Below are 16356 nucleotides of genomic sequence, written 5' to 3' on the forward strand. Positions count from 1 at the left end.
ATTATAACTGTAAATTCATAGGCTTTGTTGCCATTCATTTTGGTGATCTCGCTATTAAAATCATAATGGTATCAAAAAGTCTAGAGTCAAGAGCAGTCAATTGTAAAAAAATCTTTTTTTTCTGTTTTTTCTTGTTCTTTTTGGACACCACTTCCTCGGTCACTCCTTCCTCTTCATCCTCTTCTCTCTTTTTCCTCTTTTTCTTTTTATCCGAAACTTTAGGGTCCATATTCTCAATTTCTATTGTTTTAGGTTCATCTGAATGAACCTCTAGAGATGTTTTTTCGTCCTTCTTCCTCTTTCCTGTGGTGGGAGCGTCTTCTTCAGTGGCACCCTCCGTTACTGTAGGGGCGCTGCACACTTCAGTCCCATCCTCATCCCGCTCCTCTCATTTCCTCTTGTTCTTTTTCTGTGAGTGATTTGGCTCTTCACCACTCTCGCCTGTTACTGAGGCCAGTGCATCTTCCTCTACGCCATCTCTATCACTCTCCCTGTCTTTTTTCTTCTTTTTGGACTGTTCCATATCGCTGGTGTTGGGGGAGTCCTCCATGGAGGCAGATGTAGCCAGTGGAGAAGGTGCATTGCTGCTGACCTCAGATGAAGATGCGGCTGGGTCTCGTCCTGCCTGAGTCTTCTTGATCTGGGTACTCTTGCATGGTCAGTGTGCTGGTCACGGTGTTTGGTTGTGTCTCTGGGTTGGGATTAGTAACTGTGTCTTTGTCCTCTTCTCTCTCTTCCTGAGAGTCAGGCCCACTGCTTCCCTAAATGAAAGATATAGACAAATATAACAATACAAAGTTATGACGTGAAAGAAAAATTCAAAATAAATAAATGTATTGGTTAATTATTTGATGATGATGATGATGATGACGACGATGATGGACAGCTTAATTATAAAACGTATTACATTTTTTAATAAAACAAAAACAAAAAAAATATTATATTATTGTTGTGATTACAGCATATTTTCTAGTAATTTACTAAAATATAAAAACTGTATACAGTATAACAATAACCATACCAAACATACAATTAATAATAATAATAATAAAATTAATTATGCAGTGTACTATAAAATTCAAAATCAATTAATTTATTGGTTTATTTGAGGATGATGATGATGATGTTGATAAATTATAATTATACTTCTATATCTATATTACTTTTTATAAAAACAAAAATTAACAAATTAATATATTACTAAGGTAATTATACACCATTTTTATTTGTTTTAATAAAAAATTACTAGTGTTAAATATCTAAATAATAAATAAAATCTAAAAACTTATATCTTAAATCCTAATAATTAATTTACAATAATAATAGTTCATTATTATCAATATTATTTCCATTACTATTAAAAACTGTATAAGACAATAATATAATTTATACACACATATCATTATCATCATCAAGTGATAATGCAGTATAATTTTATAATAAAAACCATTAACAAACTGTATAACACAACAACAATATTAGTATATTGTGATTACATCACATTACATTATTATTATTATGTACTTTTGTTGTAGTTATATTATTGTTGTTATTATAATGATGATTATCATCTTATTATCATCTCGAAGACTAGACAAAGAACTCAACATGAAAGTGGAACAAACTGATAAAATAATCCCATCCAGCAGTGAAACAGAGTCCTGTCTGTTAGGAATGAACAGGACAACCCCTCAATTAATTCAAAGAACCTTGATGCACACACCCCTATGCATGTGTGTCATTAAATGCTTAAACTGGTGTCCATCAACTTCCAGTCATGCTGAGACTTGTCCCAAGTATCTAGTGACATCACGGAACTTCATCTGAACGATCTGCTAAGAGACATTTACAAAACACTTAGTTTAAATTTTAAAAAAAATCTGAAGAGAAAACATTTATTGTTCTCAATCTGTCAAGAATCTGATTCTGTTAATGTCTTAATATATTTTTACGCTGTGTTGTATAATATTCCCCACCATGTATATATAAAGAGGAAACGGATTCAAAAGGGGGCGTTATCAACAAGTCACTGTGTAAATGACTGGATTAAACAACTGATTCCTGAAAAACTTGCCTGATGAGTGAGAGTCAGTGCTTGCGTTGGCCAAACTAAAACAATGATTTTAAGCATTAAGAGAAAACAAACTTTCTAGCATAGCATACAGCTTAATCATAACAGGTCAAACCGTAGCACGACACAGTGACTATGTTGAAAGTCCACAGAGGAACACTTTAGATTACACTGTCGTCCTCCAATACTTTATCACGGTGACTCTCTCACCCATTCGTCTTCATTTTGCTAATGGCCTCCTCAATGCATAATGAATACCCGCTCTGAAGCCGGCGCTAAACCACGCCGGTGCTCTACATTACGCCAGAGACACCGGTGAAAACGGCATTTTTCAAAAGATGTATGGAGGGACTGGACAAAAAAAAACAGATTGCAAAGGTTTTGTACAGCCAAGAAACAACTAAATACATATGACTACTTACAATGCTGAAGAACTAAAACATTATGATAAAATATTTTATGACAAAACAATATTATTAGCATTAGTATTAGCACACATTGTTATACTGTGATATATATTATTATAATAATAGTAAAGTAGTGATGTAACAGTAGTAGTCATCAGTATTTTTCTGTATTGTGATGTATTTGAGTAAAACAGAGTATCGAAAAAGAAAAGAAAAATAGTAGGGCAGGACTTGGATATATTCATCAGTTGTTGATTGGATAGAAGCAGATGCAAGATTGTGGTCAATTGCTAGAAAAGGGCGAACTAAATGATTGGAGAAGTTCTGCATACATCACCAGAGAGAAGTAATAAAAAAAAAATTAAACATGCAAGGATGAACCATTCTATGATTTTTAATTTCTTTATGCAGACTGAGTTGTTGTTATTTTCCCCCACATTTTTAAATGATTAGAGATAATAGAGGGAAGAAAGGTAATCACTGGGAGAGAGAGGGAACGAGAACTAAATGATTGGCAACGAATGGGAAAGAGAATGCCAAAAGCAACAACAACAACAAAAAAATATTGTTCACATTTTAATTAAAAGTTTGTAATATTGTATCATTACTAGTGTTGTCAAACGATTAATCGTGATTAATCTCATCCAAAATAAAAGTTTTCATTTACATAATATATGCGTGTGCTGTGTATATTTAATATATAAACACATATACATGTATATATGTATATTAATATATAATTTATATTTTATGAAAATATTAATATTTTATATATAAATATAAAATTGTTCTTAAATATATACATGCATGTGTGTGTATTTATATATACATAAAAAATATACACAGCACACACATATATATTATGTAAACAAAACAAACTTTTATTTTGAATGCCATTAATCACAATTAATTGTTTGACAGCACTAATTATGACTTTATTTTATTAGAAATCTTAATACTATGTTGAACAAAAAAAAAAGGGCAGATTTTACCTTGAGGGGTACAGTAGCTTGTCACTGGGGCAATACCCTCAAAGGGACATCTTTGTACCTCTTTTAACACTAAAAGATTTGCAGTAGTGTCGTAAAAGGAACCCTGGGTATTAAGACTTCTATGGCTTAATATAACGTAAATGATGTCTCGTTTTATACATATTTTGGACTAATGGGTGGCACCATTATAGAGCATTCTGCGTCTATGATGTCAAATGGTTGCAGTCTGTGAGCTACTTGCTACCTGTTGCTATTTTTACCACAAAACACAACTCAGAATACACAACTCGGAAAATAAAATACTGATACAATGCCACATTGCCCAGCTTTTGGTTGTAATTTTCAGTTGAAGGGCATCAAGAGAAGCGATGCCAGTCTTCACTGCTTTCGTAGCCAAAGGTTGCAGGTTCGAGTCTCAGTAATGGCAGGAATTGCAGGTGTGGGGAGTGAATGTACAGTGCTCTCTTCCACCTTCCCCCAATTTTTTCTGACCGTGGTCATCATGACTTCCAAGCAAAATTTGTTGAAGTGATAGTCCACCCAAAAATGAAAAATCTGTCATCATTTACTCACTCTCATGTTGTTTCAAACCTGTATGACTTACTTTCTTTCGTGTAACACAAATGAGAGTATTTTGAAGAATGTTGGAAACTAAATGGTTTCAAGTCCTATTGATTTTAACAGTATGGACAAAAAAACACTATGGAAAGTCAAGGGCACCCGAAATTGTTTGGTGACCAACATTCTTCAAAACACCTTTTGCGTTCAGCAGAAAAATGAAATGGAATGACATAAGCATGAGTAAATGACATGAACATGAGTAACTGATGACAGATTTTTCATTTTTGGGTGGACTATCTCTTTGAGAACCACTGTTCTAGATCAGTGGTTCCCAACCCTGGTCCAGTGGACATTTTTATCTGAAACTCCCATTTCAGGACAAGCTGATGGGTCCATTCTTTAATGCAGAGTTGGTGGTAGACCAGGACCAGAGTTGGGAACTACTGTTCTAGATGGTCATGGTGACTACAAGTTGCTGCCACAGGTCCCTCAAAAGTTGTACGTCGCCCAGAGGGAGAGTGGCGAACTGCAGATGTAGGCTCATTAAAACAGAAGTCTCACTTTTCCCTCCAAATAAAAGAAAATCTATATTTCTGGTTTGGAGGGGGACTGAAAGAGGTCTTCAGAAGAGATGCGGCTGACAGCGTATAGCAGGGACTTAGAGAAACGACTGGGGGGCATTTTGGAGCACACTGTGAAATTACTCTCCGGAGAGAAAGAACGAGGAGAAGAGGAAGAGAGATGGAGCGAGTGGGGAAATCCTCTTCATCGAAGAGGTAGTGATAGTGTGTGTGTGTGGTGCGACGTCTCTCCGCCTGGGGACCTCCATTAGGCTTATCTCTCTAATGTGCCGAGAGAAGTGCTGCTGGTAGCATTCCCTCAACAGTGCTGAGCACGGATTGGGTTATACCACACACATGCAAGCACATACGTGCACGCGCACACAAACAAACAAGCGAGCAGGAAGGCTGACACGGAGATAACGCAAGTCCAGGTTTCATGACTGTGCTTGGACATCCTAATGAGGGTATAAACACAACAAAAATGGCCCCCGAATGTTCTCAGACGCTCTCTGGCTTCTTCTGCCGCCACATTCCCCTCGTTCTTTCTCTGCTCCTGGCAGATAGGAGGCCCCAGGAAGAGGATGCGTTCCCTGAACTGTGTGCAGCACTCAGATAAGGCCCTTGCAGCAGGAGCTATGGGCTCTTTCCTGCTCCGCTCTCCCCAGGCATGGGCGGCTCGAGGGGTGGGAGTGGCGCGGCAGCGGGGCTGGACATGGAGGGGGGTGTCGGGATATTCAAAAGGCCACTATGAGGAAACCGAAGAACAAGACATCGCCGCTGACGCCAACACATTGCAGCAGACAGTCCGAAGCAGCCAGGGACAGTGGGGAAAAAAAACGTTGTCGAAATGTGTTCACGAACCAAAAAAAAACAAATCGTGACAACACTCTTGATTTTGCTGCTGAAAACTGCAACTAATTTGTCCCACTCTGTGCTATGTCAGTCCCTAATTTATAATACAAAAGTAATATTCCTTCCTGCATAGAGACACGGCGCTCTGACTACGCTAGTTTAGCACTGCAAATGCTGCGTCAGCAATGAGAACTTCTAGTGTCCAGGGATTAAAGACTGCAATATGCTACAATAACACTGTGCTATATATAAAGTTATGATTATTTCTAGTACCTATATTTCGCAATACTATTACAATAATCCCAGCTGAGGATGTTAAACAGTCAAAAATAAATGTATAGATACATTAATACAGCGGGCATGCAGAACAAGCAAGGTACAGGTAAATTCACAATTTGTTAGTAGTGTGCTACAATCTTAAAAAATAAATAAATAAATTATAATATTGAAAAAAAAAAAGAAAAGAAATTTTGTATTAAAGTGTGCTTTGGTGTCTCTTGCTTTGATTGTACCTTGCAAACCAGACTTAAAATTCTCTCTCATATTTCTCCAATTATGATCCTGTTTTGCTAATTTGTATATTTAAATTAAATGAAAAAGAAAAAACTTTTAAAACCATAAAAAATTATGCCTGATTGAATGAATAACTTATTTAGCTCTCAGTGTATCATCAACTGTAGAACATTTCCAGAGATTAAAGACTGCAATTTGGTGCAATAATACCGTGCTATATATAAAGTTATGATTATTTCAAGTATAGAGATTTTATACTTAAAGGGATAGTTCACCCAAAAAATGAAAATTTGATGTTTATCTGCTTACCCCCAGGGCATCCAAGATGTAGTAGAACACAAAGATTTTTAACTAAAACCGTTGCAGTCTTTCAGTCATATAATGTCAGTCAATGGGTCCCAGAGCTTTGACAGTAAAAAAAAAAAAACATACACAGACAAAACCAAATGAAACCCTGCGGCTTGTGACGATACATTGAGGTCTTAAGACATGAAACGATCGGTCTGTGCAAGAAACTGAACAGTATTTATATCATTTTTTTCCTCTAATACACAATGTCTAACTGTCCTGAGCGCATTCACAACATCCGGCGTGTGACGCGTCAACGTGCTCTGGCACATAGATATATATACGTAGATATATACATAGATCCTTACGTATTGCGGCCCATAGAAACAGTTGCTAATGAGGCATCTACGTATATATACTGTATCTATGTGTCAGAGCACGTTGACGCGTCACGCGCCGGATGTTGTGAATGCGCTCAGGACAGTTGGCCATTGTGGTGTATCAGAGGTAAAAAAATGATATAAATACTGTTCAGTTTCTTGCACATTAAATATTAAATGTATATATAAAAAAGTAAATACAAATGTAAGATTAAATATTTAAGACAAAGACACTGTGTTAGAGTTTGTATTGGTCTCTCTTGCTTTGATTGCATCTTGCAAACTGAACTCGACTTTATGAAAAAAATTTTTAGCTAAGGATAAAAAAAAAAAACTCTTAAACTTAAATAATGGTTCCTGACTAAATAAAATAAGGGATTTAACAGTCCAATTACAAGCCGTCCTTTGATTCATGTTTCTCAGGTACTTTAAATGTGCGTTAAGCATAATGCTCTTAGCAATAAAGACACTATGTAAATCATGTACTCAACTTCAGACTACTTCTTAGAACACATGCAATCAAACAAAAAGGATGCATTCGAACGTTGAAAAAAATGGCTTCATAGCAGTGGATCAAAAGTTATACAAATATGGAAACAAACAAGCACAGCTGCATATTATTTTAGTTGTTATTATTATTAATAATCTACACCATAATACATTTTTTGTATGCATTGTGTAGGTTAAAATGGTATAACAAAATAATTTAAATTTTCTTGAATTATTATTATTACTACTACTATTATTATTATAATTATTAACAATAATAATAATAATAATATGCACCAAAGGTTCCTGACTAAATAAAATAAGTGATTTAGATCTTGGTGGGGCAACAACTATAGATAAGGGCATGGTAAAAGCTGGAGTTGAATGATCAATCAATCTTCATTCGGGGAGAAAAAAAAATTCTTTAAGACATCAACACTGTGTTTTTCTCTTCTTATCCCCCAATTTTTGAGGACGGGAGCATTTGAAGATAATTTACTCCTTTGAGGGTTCCAAGTTAAACTATATTCTAAACAAAATAGATCCCGGCCCATTACGCTCACAGGCCGATGGATAATATTGAGAAGATATTGGGAAGAGGGCTGATTGTGCGAGTGTGTTCTCATTGTCCTGCCACTATTATAAATTTGGTGGTGGCCTGGGCTTATGGATCGGGACCCAGATTACCCAGCTGTCCCTCCCTGATGAGGAGAAAGGACCCGCCGCGCCATCCTTCATACGTTTTTTTTTATTGTCTTGTATTATTATTATTATTATTATAAAACCATTATTATTATTATTAATAATAATATTAATAATAATAAACTGACACACAAAATACATTCTTTTAGCTTGCATGGTTTGTTAAATTGGTATAATAAAAATAATTATAAACTATATTACTATATTTATATACTAATTTATAATAATAATAATAAAAAATTATTATTAACATTTTTATACCAATTTTACATACACCATGCAACCTAAAATAATTTATTTAGTGTATATTTGTATTATTATTATTATTATTATTATTAAATCAATCATTTATAATAATTAATTACATTATCAGTATTAAAACAATGAAACTGAATGAAAAAAGAATGAATAAAACAGGTCAAATGAAGGTGTAAGTGATGAAGAGGTATTTGAATAACAAAGACCTACACCTAATGCAAACAGTAAACTGGCGTGATGCAGACCTCTCCACCAACCCCAGACTTCATTACTTATCATGAGTAACAAATGGCGACAATGCACTGCATAGGGCATCATCACTAAACTCTGCTTGCTTTACATTGTAAAGTGCTTGCCTTTCCGTGCCCTCCAAGGAGCTGATGTGTCAGCCCCAAGATGGAGGACACACCATTTATTCTCTGCCCTGCAGTGATTTATTAGATTAAACTGGCGGTGATTAAATGCAAGCTGAGGCCCACGAAAACAGCAGCGGTGGTGGCTCTCAGGAGCGTCAGGCGGATAGCTTCCTCTGTTCGTACTGTAATCATCATGCCAGGGCAGCCCTGCCTGGGCCAACAATGACTGCAGAAGTTAGCCATTTCAGTTACCCTTTTTAGTTAATGCCGTTTTTATTTTCACACTAATTTGTACGTGTCAGTGGGTTGGCATGGGCGTAAAGCCAGTTGCCGGAGGGTATGTAGCAAGCAGACACTACGGTCCGGTTCTTCATTACCCTGTAGCACTGTCAACAGCGTAAGGAAGGCCGCGCTTTTGTTTGAGGCAATTAGATGTTATCCGAGAACATATTAGGGATCTCCCGCTCGAAAACAAACATGCCTTTGAACACCGGCACACAGGCGTCAGTTACTGCATTAGTTGAGAAGTAAAACATGCTGGAGCACAAGGATACAACGTGCCAGTGTGCACTGCTGTCTGGTCCTAAAGTTTCTGTTTTTATATTTAAAATATGTTTAATATACGTTTTTTCTCATTTTTATTATTAGCATTTTATAACTTTTTAATGAGGAGAAGAGAGTAACACTGGCGCACAGGCGTCGGTTACTGCATTAGTTGAGAAGTTAAACATAATGGAGCGCATGGTTACAACGTGCCAGTGCGCACTGCTGTCTGCTCCTAAATGAGCACTAATCCTCTAGTCATAATATGCCATGGGCTGATCCAGTCATGTGAAAAATGTTTTTATACTTAAAGTAACTTCTCATTTTTATTATTAAGGTTTTGTAACCTTTTAATGAGAGGAGAAGAGAGTACAGGAAATGAAAGGGATAGAAAAATGAAATCTGGAGATGTTGCGAGCCAGATTTGAACTTGCACCACCCACAAAAGCACCAAAACACAATGCTAGTCATTATGCCATGGCTCCAACATTCACTACCATTTCTGAAATACATTGATACTTTTATTTAGCAAGCATGCATTAAATTGATCAAAAGTGACAGCAAAAACACAAAAGACTTTAGTTTCAAATAAGTGCTATTCATATGAACTTTGTATACAAAAAGAAAAAAAAAAAAGACGATTTCCATAAAAATATAAAGCATTTTTTTTTTATATTCATGATAATAAGAAATGTTTCTTGAGCAGCAAATCATCATATTAGAATGATTTCTGAAGGATCATGTGACACTGAAGACTGGAGTAATGATGCTGAAAATTTCTTCATTATTCTGTATCCCTGTCAACAGCGTAAGGGAGGCCGCGCTTTTGTTTGAGGCAATTAGATGTTATCTGAGAACATATTAGGGCTCTCCCGTTCGAAAACAAACATGCCTTTGAACACTGGCGCACAGGCGTCGGTTACTGCATTAGTTGAGAAGTTAAACATAATGGAGCGCATGGTTACAACGTGCCAGTGCGCACTGCTGTCTGCTCCTAAATGAGCACTAATCCTCTAGTCATAATATGCCATGGGCTGATCCAGTCATGTGAAAAATGTCACTGAAGACTGGAGTAATGATGCTGAAAATTCAGCTTTATAATTACATATAACAAAATATATTACAATAGAGAATGAAAATAGAATTAGAAATAGATTTTTTGTAACTGCAATTATATTTTACAATAGTATAAGATTTTTTTCTGTACATTCTAATCAAATAACTGCAGCCTTGGTGAGCATGAGAGCAAAAAAAAAAAAAAACTTACAAACCCCAAAATTGTAAATGGTAGTAAAAGTTTAAAAAGTCTGAAGATTAAGCTAAGATGATAAGATAAGATGATATAAGATAAGATGATAAGATAAGATGATATGAGATAATATGATATAAGATTATATGAGATAAGATTATATGAGATAAGATGATATAAGATAAGATGATATGAGATAAGATGATAAGATAAGATAAGATAAGATAAGATGATATAAGATAAGATTATATAAGATGATATGAGATAAGATGATATGAGATAAGATGATATGAGATAAGATAAGATAAGATGATAAGATAAGATGATATGAGATAAGATGATAAGATGTTAAAATGTTAAATGGGGAGTTTTCTCTAAATTTGTATAACATGTTAAACGAGGATGAAGCTCCACGTCAGCCTGCTGGCATATTTGGAGCTCAACTTTTGCATCCTCAGCAGCATTTCAGTACTCAACTCTGCCCACCAGCCGACTCCCATGCGGCCAATGACATCGCTGCCTCTCGCCCCTTCACCGCTTCATCTGCCCAGATTTGAACTTGCACCACCCACAAAAGCACCAAAACACAATGCTAGTCATTATGCCATGGCTCCAACATTCACTACCATTTCTGAAATACATTGATACTTTTATTTAGCAAGCATGCATTAAATTGATCAAAAGTGACAGCAAAAACACAAAAGACTTTAGTTTCAAATAAGTGCTATTCATATGAACTTTGTATACAAAAAGAAAAAAAAAAAAGACGATTTCCATAAAAATATCGGCAGCATCAGGGGAACGGGTGAGTCAACTGTCCGCCGATCCTTCATGAGGACGGGCGTGGGCTGATTCCGAACAGCTACAGGTACCACCCTCCAGTCTGAGGGCTTTGTGTTGGAGCTGGCGTGGGAGTGGGAGAGGCCACAGAGGGTCACGCCAACCCCTGGAAACACAGCGAGAGGAGATGCCTGACCGCCTGACTGGAACCATGGAGACAAACCCAGACATGAACGGTCTCAGCACATACTTTAAGCAAAGAAAATCCAATTCATACAATTTGTAATTATAAATGTATATAAAAACAGTAAAAATGTATTGATATTTTTCTACCAAAAAAATTATTGGATTTCTATTTAATAGAAAATATATTTTACAAACTAATTTATTCCCGTGATCGCAAATCGCTGAATTTTCAGCATCATTACTCCAGTCTTCAGTGTCACATGATCCTTCAGAAATAACTCCAATATGCTGATTTGGTGCTTAAGAAACATTATTATTATTATTATTATTAATGTTGAAAAAAGTTGCTGTTTGCTAAAAAAAAAAAAAAAAAATATCAGTGTTGAAAATAGTTACACTATTATAATTTAACATAAAAGCTTAATATTTTTGTAGAAACCATGATAGATTTTTAGTTCAGGATTCTTTGATGAACAGAAAGTTCAGAAGACCAGAATTTATTAGAAATGAAAATCTAGAAAACATTTGTATGTTATATAAACCTCATAAATGTCCTTATTGTCTCTTTAGATAAGATGGATAGATTTTTTATTTTCGTTTTTTTTATCTTTATATTTATAAATTTTTTACATTTATATATTTTTATCTTTCCGACTCCATACTTGAACAGTTGTGTATATTGTAAAATTTGTTTTTAAGCAAGGGATTTCCAGCAACAGGTAGCAATGGATCTCTTTAAGCCAAAATAAATGGCAGAGGCAATAATAAGCATAATAAAAATAAAAAAAAATACAAAATTATTTAGATTATAATCAAAACAAATATCAAATTTATCAATGCAATTTTTCGTTTTTTTTATCTTTATATTTATTAATTTTTTACATTTATATATTTTTATCTTTCCGACTCCATACTTGAACAGTTGTGTATATTGTAAAATTTGTTTTTAAGCAAGGGATTTCCAGCAACAGGTAGCAATGGATCTCTTTAAGCCAAAATAAATGGCAGAGGCAATAATAAGCATAATAAAAATAAAAAAAAATACAAAATTATTTAGATTATAATCAAAACAAATATCAAATTTATCAATGCAATTTTCAAACTTTGAAAAATCTGGGACACAACAATATTGAGACTGAAACTTTGATGTGCAGATTATGCTGAATAGACAATATTTATTGAGCAATTTAAAGCGCACAGACTAAATAAGACGATTGTCTGAAATGTATTCCACACACACAGATGGAGTTTCACGCGAAATATATAAGTGTAGGCCTTAGCGATCTACCATTGACGCAAAGAGCAGCAGTAAAAAATGACTAAGTTTCACTGATGTATGAAGCAGGAGGGAGTCCATTTATCAGCGGGCCCTCAGCGGTCGCCTGCTCGGGTCCCTCAAGTCACAGGCCGCGATGCTCCCCTTTTGACTGATTAATTAGCCAATCACAAGACATTTTTCACCAGCAGCAGGAGGGTTTATTTCAGCTAATGCTGGGGCCTCGCAAACCGAGCCACGTTCAAGCAAACTCGGCTCTTTCCTTTGGGCCTGCCGGAGTGGAGGGGGCTATGGAGGGGCCGAGGGAGATAAATCACACCCACTCCTCATGACTCCGTACACACTAGCCTACAGCCTAACTAAGGCCCCCGAGAAGAGAATGAGTCAACAAGAAAGAAAGAGACAGGGAGGGAACAAAATAATAAGAGAGACATCAGGAATAAATACTGAAAGCGAAAATACAAAAAAAATGTGATTGAGTAAAGCCAACAGTTGTGAAAAGGCTCAAATAAACATCGTAATGCCAAAAGCGCTAGTCGTGAACATCACTCTCCCTGCTGTTGAGATCTTCCCACATTGTTCAGAGCAAAAGGCAGTGATGGATAGCAGCACGGCCTCCAGACAGTGGTCAATGCCGTCTCTCCAACATGTTGGTTAGCAGTGGTTTTCAACCAGTAGGCCAGGGCCCACTAGGGGGCCTCAGCAAACTTCCTGACGCAGGATGGGATAAAACTATTTAAAATAAGACAAAACAAGTTTGAAAATAAGCTAAAACAGCTAAAAATTAAGATGTAAGCTGGTACTGTATTTCTTATTTTAATTTGTTTCCTCAACAACTTTCATTTTTAATTTATGAACTAGGATTCATACTGTCTTTGAAAACCTGGATATATGAGGGAATTTTAAAGGTGAAAAGTCATGGAAATTAATAAAATCTTGAAAACTTCTATAATTAATATACATTTTTCTAGATAGCTGAAGCTCTTAAATATTATTTAAGGTAAAAGTTGCTGAGAAATGCGCTATTTGTGAGTATAAGATATTATTATTATAATTATTAATCACAATCAACTAGAATTTAAATTCATTAGTAATAAAAAAAACAAATGTAAAGATCATTTAGTTATTGGAACTTATGGAATTTGTTTTAAATATTTTATTTCATTATTTTAATATTATTCCTAGTTTAAAATGAAATAAAGAAATAAATTAAATTAAATTGAGCAGCTTTGTTATTACAACAGAAGTGCAAGAAATATCTTGGGTGGGCCTTAAAAATGTGTCTTTGAAAATGAGGGGCATTGAGTAAAAAAAGGTTGAGAACCACTGTGTTCCATTATTGTCCATCACAATATTTCACACTCAGCATGTGTTTATGTAAGCAAAAAGGCTGCAACTGGATTTTGACAGAAAGATGGAGAAGCAATTTGGTCACTTTCCATTTTTGTTAGTCCATTGTTGAGATGTGACTTTTCCATCATCTCCTGTTTGTTTTATGAGTTATACACTGAAGAATGAATTGATTTGAACTGTAAGGAATAACTATTTTTTTTACCATCTATTTTTTTATTTTGCAAATTAAAGACATTTTACATTAAATGCTGACTGATAATCCCCTATTGATATTGTTAGAATATTTGCCATTGAAAATGGACACATAAACTGGTCTTCTTTCAGTTATTCACACACTCGATTTAAGAAAATACCAAAATAACCAGCCATTTTTATGCTGTATGAGAATCAACATATAACACAACACCGTCTTTGCACAGCAGCCAAAAAACGAGGCACGCGCCGAGTGTCATGACAACGGCAAAGCAGCTCTGATGCGGCATTTCATTTACGAGCCAAAGCTTAAAACCTAAGCTTACCTAAAACTATTCTTCTGCTGCCTCGCAAGCACTGGTATTTCCTTATGGAAATACAAATCTCACTAAGAACAAAACCCCAAAACTGCAGTATAGTATTTACATTTCAACAAAAAAATAAGCAAAAGATGGGTCTGCTCACAAAATAATAGGTGTAGAAATAAATTACAATGCCAAATTCAAGGTGGACTTTCAAAGGAAATACAGATGCAACATGGACTGGCAGAGCCGCCATCAAACTGAATCCAAACTAGCCGTGTAAGCCAAAAACTCCAATAATCCCTTCAAACCAACTTCTCCAAACCAAGTTTCCAGGGTTTGAAGGGATCATCAGTAATTCTGTTTTTTTACTTCTATCACAGCCTCCTGTACTTGCAAGATGATGGGGAAATGCGGTTTGATCGTGCCCACTAGCACATCATCAGAAATACACTACCTGATTTGACCACAGAGGTGGCTGACAGGACTAGGGGTGAAAGCGGAGAGAGAGGGTGCAAATCCGTTAAGGGGATTTAAGCGGGATCCCTGCCTACAGTGACTCGTGTGTGGAGTCAGACTGCACGCTATGACACGGCTCATTATCAGCCTGAATCTTGCTGCGAGCGGCTCACGTGAAAGCAGAGGTCAGCGGTGCTTACAGGTGGGCTGGTCTGTAAGGTGACATGCAATCTACTGCAATAGCTTTGCTACATCTCAATATTACGCTCATGATTTATGTAGCACTTCAAATGTCAGCTCAACATTGAGGAAAGGCTCATTTCGGATCTTAAAGTAACATTAGGGTTCAAGGGTTAGTTCACCCCAAAATGAAAATTCGGTCATTACTTACCCTCATGTCGTTCCAAAGCCGTAAGTCCTTAGTTCATAAACCGTTTCAGTTTTATGAACGAAGTGTCTATGCAGGGTCAGAAAGCTCTTTCCATCATTCGCCCATCATTTTCTGCGTTTTCGCAACCGTAGCAAGCATTTTGATAGGATAGGATGACGAACACTAAAAAAAGCAAAAAAACGCATACAAAAATTTCGAACTCAGTGTCCAACTTAAGGACCTTAAAAGTGACCGCATCTTAACCTAGTATTTCACTTTGTATAAACAAAAAAAGGACGGACAAATGGAAATATTTTTTGGTAATCAACATTATTACATTAACTTTAACCTGGAATATTATGGTAGCAAATTTTGAAAAAAAAAAAAAAAAGTGTTGTGTTAGATGCAGTGTTAATTTTGACAGCAAATTTTGATTGTTTTAGTCAGTCTTTTGACTAAAACGCTATTTAGTTTTAGTCATATTTTAGTCCATCTGAATTGTTTTTAGTTTTAGTCTAGTTTTAGTCGACTAAATATCGATTTTAGTCAACTAAATCTACAGTAAATTTAGTCGGCTAAAATCTAATGGGTTTATAACTCATTATATAGGTTTGATATTAAGGTTTTATCATGATACCGATTTAACTGCGGTGACACACAACATGCCTTTATGTTAAAATTAAATAAAACCACTTCTCATAAAGAACAAGAACATGGTCTTCTTATTAATGAAATACCAATGGTTATATAGGCTAATTATGTATTCTTTATAGCAACTTGTTTACCATATTCTTCATTCTTTCAAGCAGACATAATTATTTGTATAAATAAATTTAGATTAATCTTTAGGGCTACTAAAGTTTTTCAGTCAAGAGCAGTGCATGATTTTCTGATGTCTTTCTGTTGTTGCTTGATTAACATCAATGACTCGAACAATAGCAACTAAATTAGGCTGCTATCCCTTTAAAACCGGATGCACGGATGAAATGGATGCAGTGTAGGGTAGATTGCTTTTTCCGTTACCACACCAAAACTAGGGACTGAAAAGAAGAGATTTTTCAAATGACATTTCCTTTACTTGTCTACTAAAATATTAATAATTATTAACATCCATAAGTAGGTCATAATTGCCACAATTAGCTCATAAACACAAGAAGCTTTTTTGTTCCAACTGTACCCATGTCGGGTACAGTTGGAACAGAACCCGAGCACAG

General features: G+C 35.6%; 1 pseudogene; it reads right to left on the reverse strand.

Moving 5' to 3' along the window:
• Nucleotides 1–7: 7 nt before the first annotated feature.
• LOC107723277 (PIN2/TERF1-interacting telomerase inhibitor 1-like) overlaps nucleotides 8–16356 on the reverse strand; it is a 27728-nt pseudogene continuing 11379 nt past the window's right edge.

This window comes from Sinocyclocheilus rhinocerous, unplaced genomic scaffold (assembly GCF_001515625.1).
Source record: "Sinocyclocheilus rhinocerous isolate Xijiao unplaced genomic scaffold, SAMN03320098_v1.1 scaffold1725, whole genome shotgun sequence".
Classification (NCBI taxonomy): Eukaryota; Metazoa; Chordata; class Actinopteri; order Cypriniformes; family Cyprinidae; genus Sinocyclocheilus; species Sinocyclocheilus rhinocerous.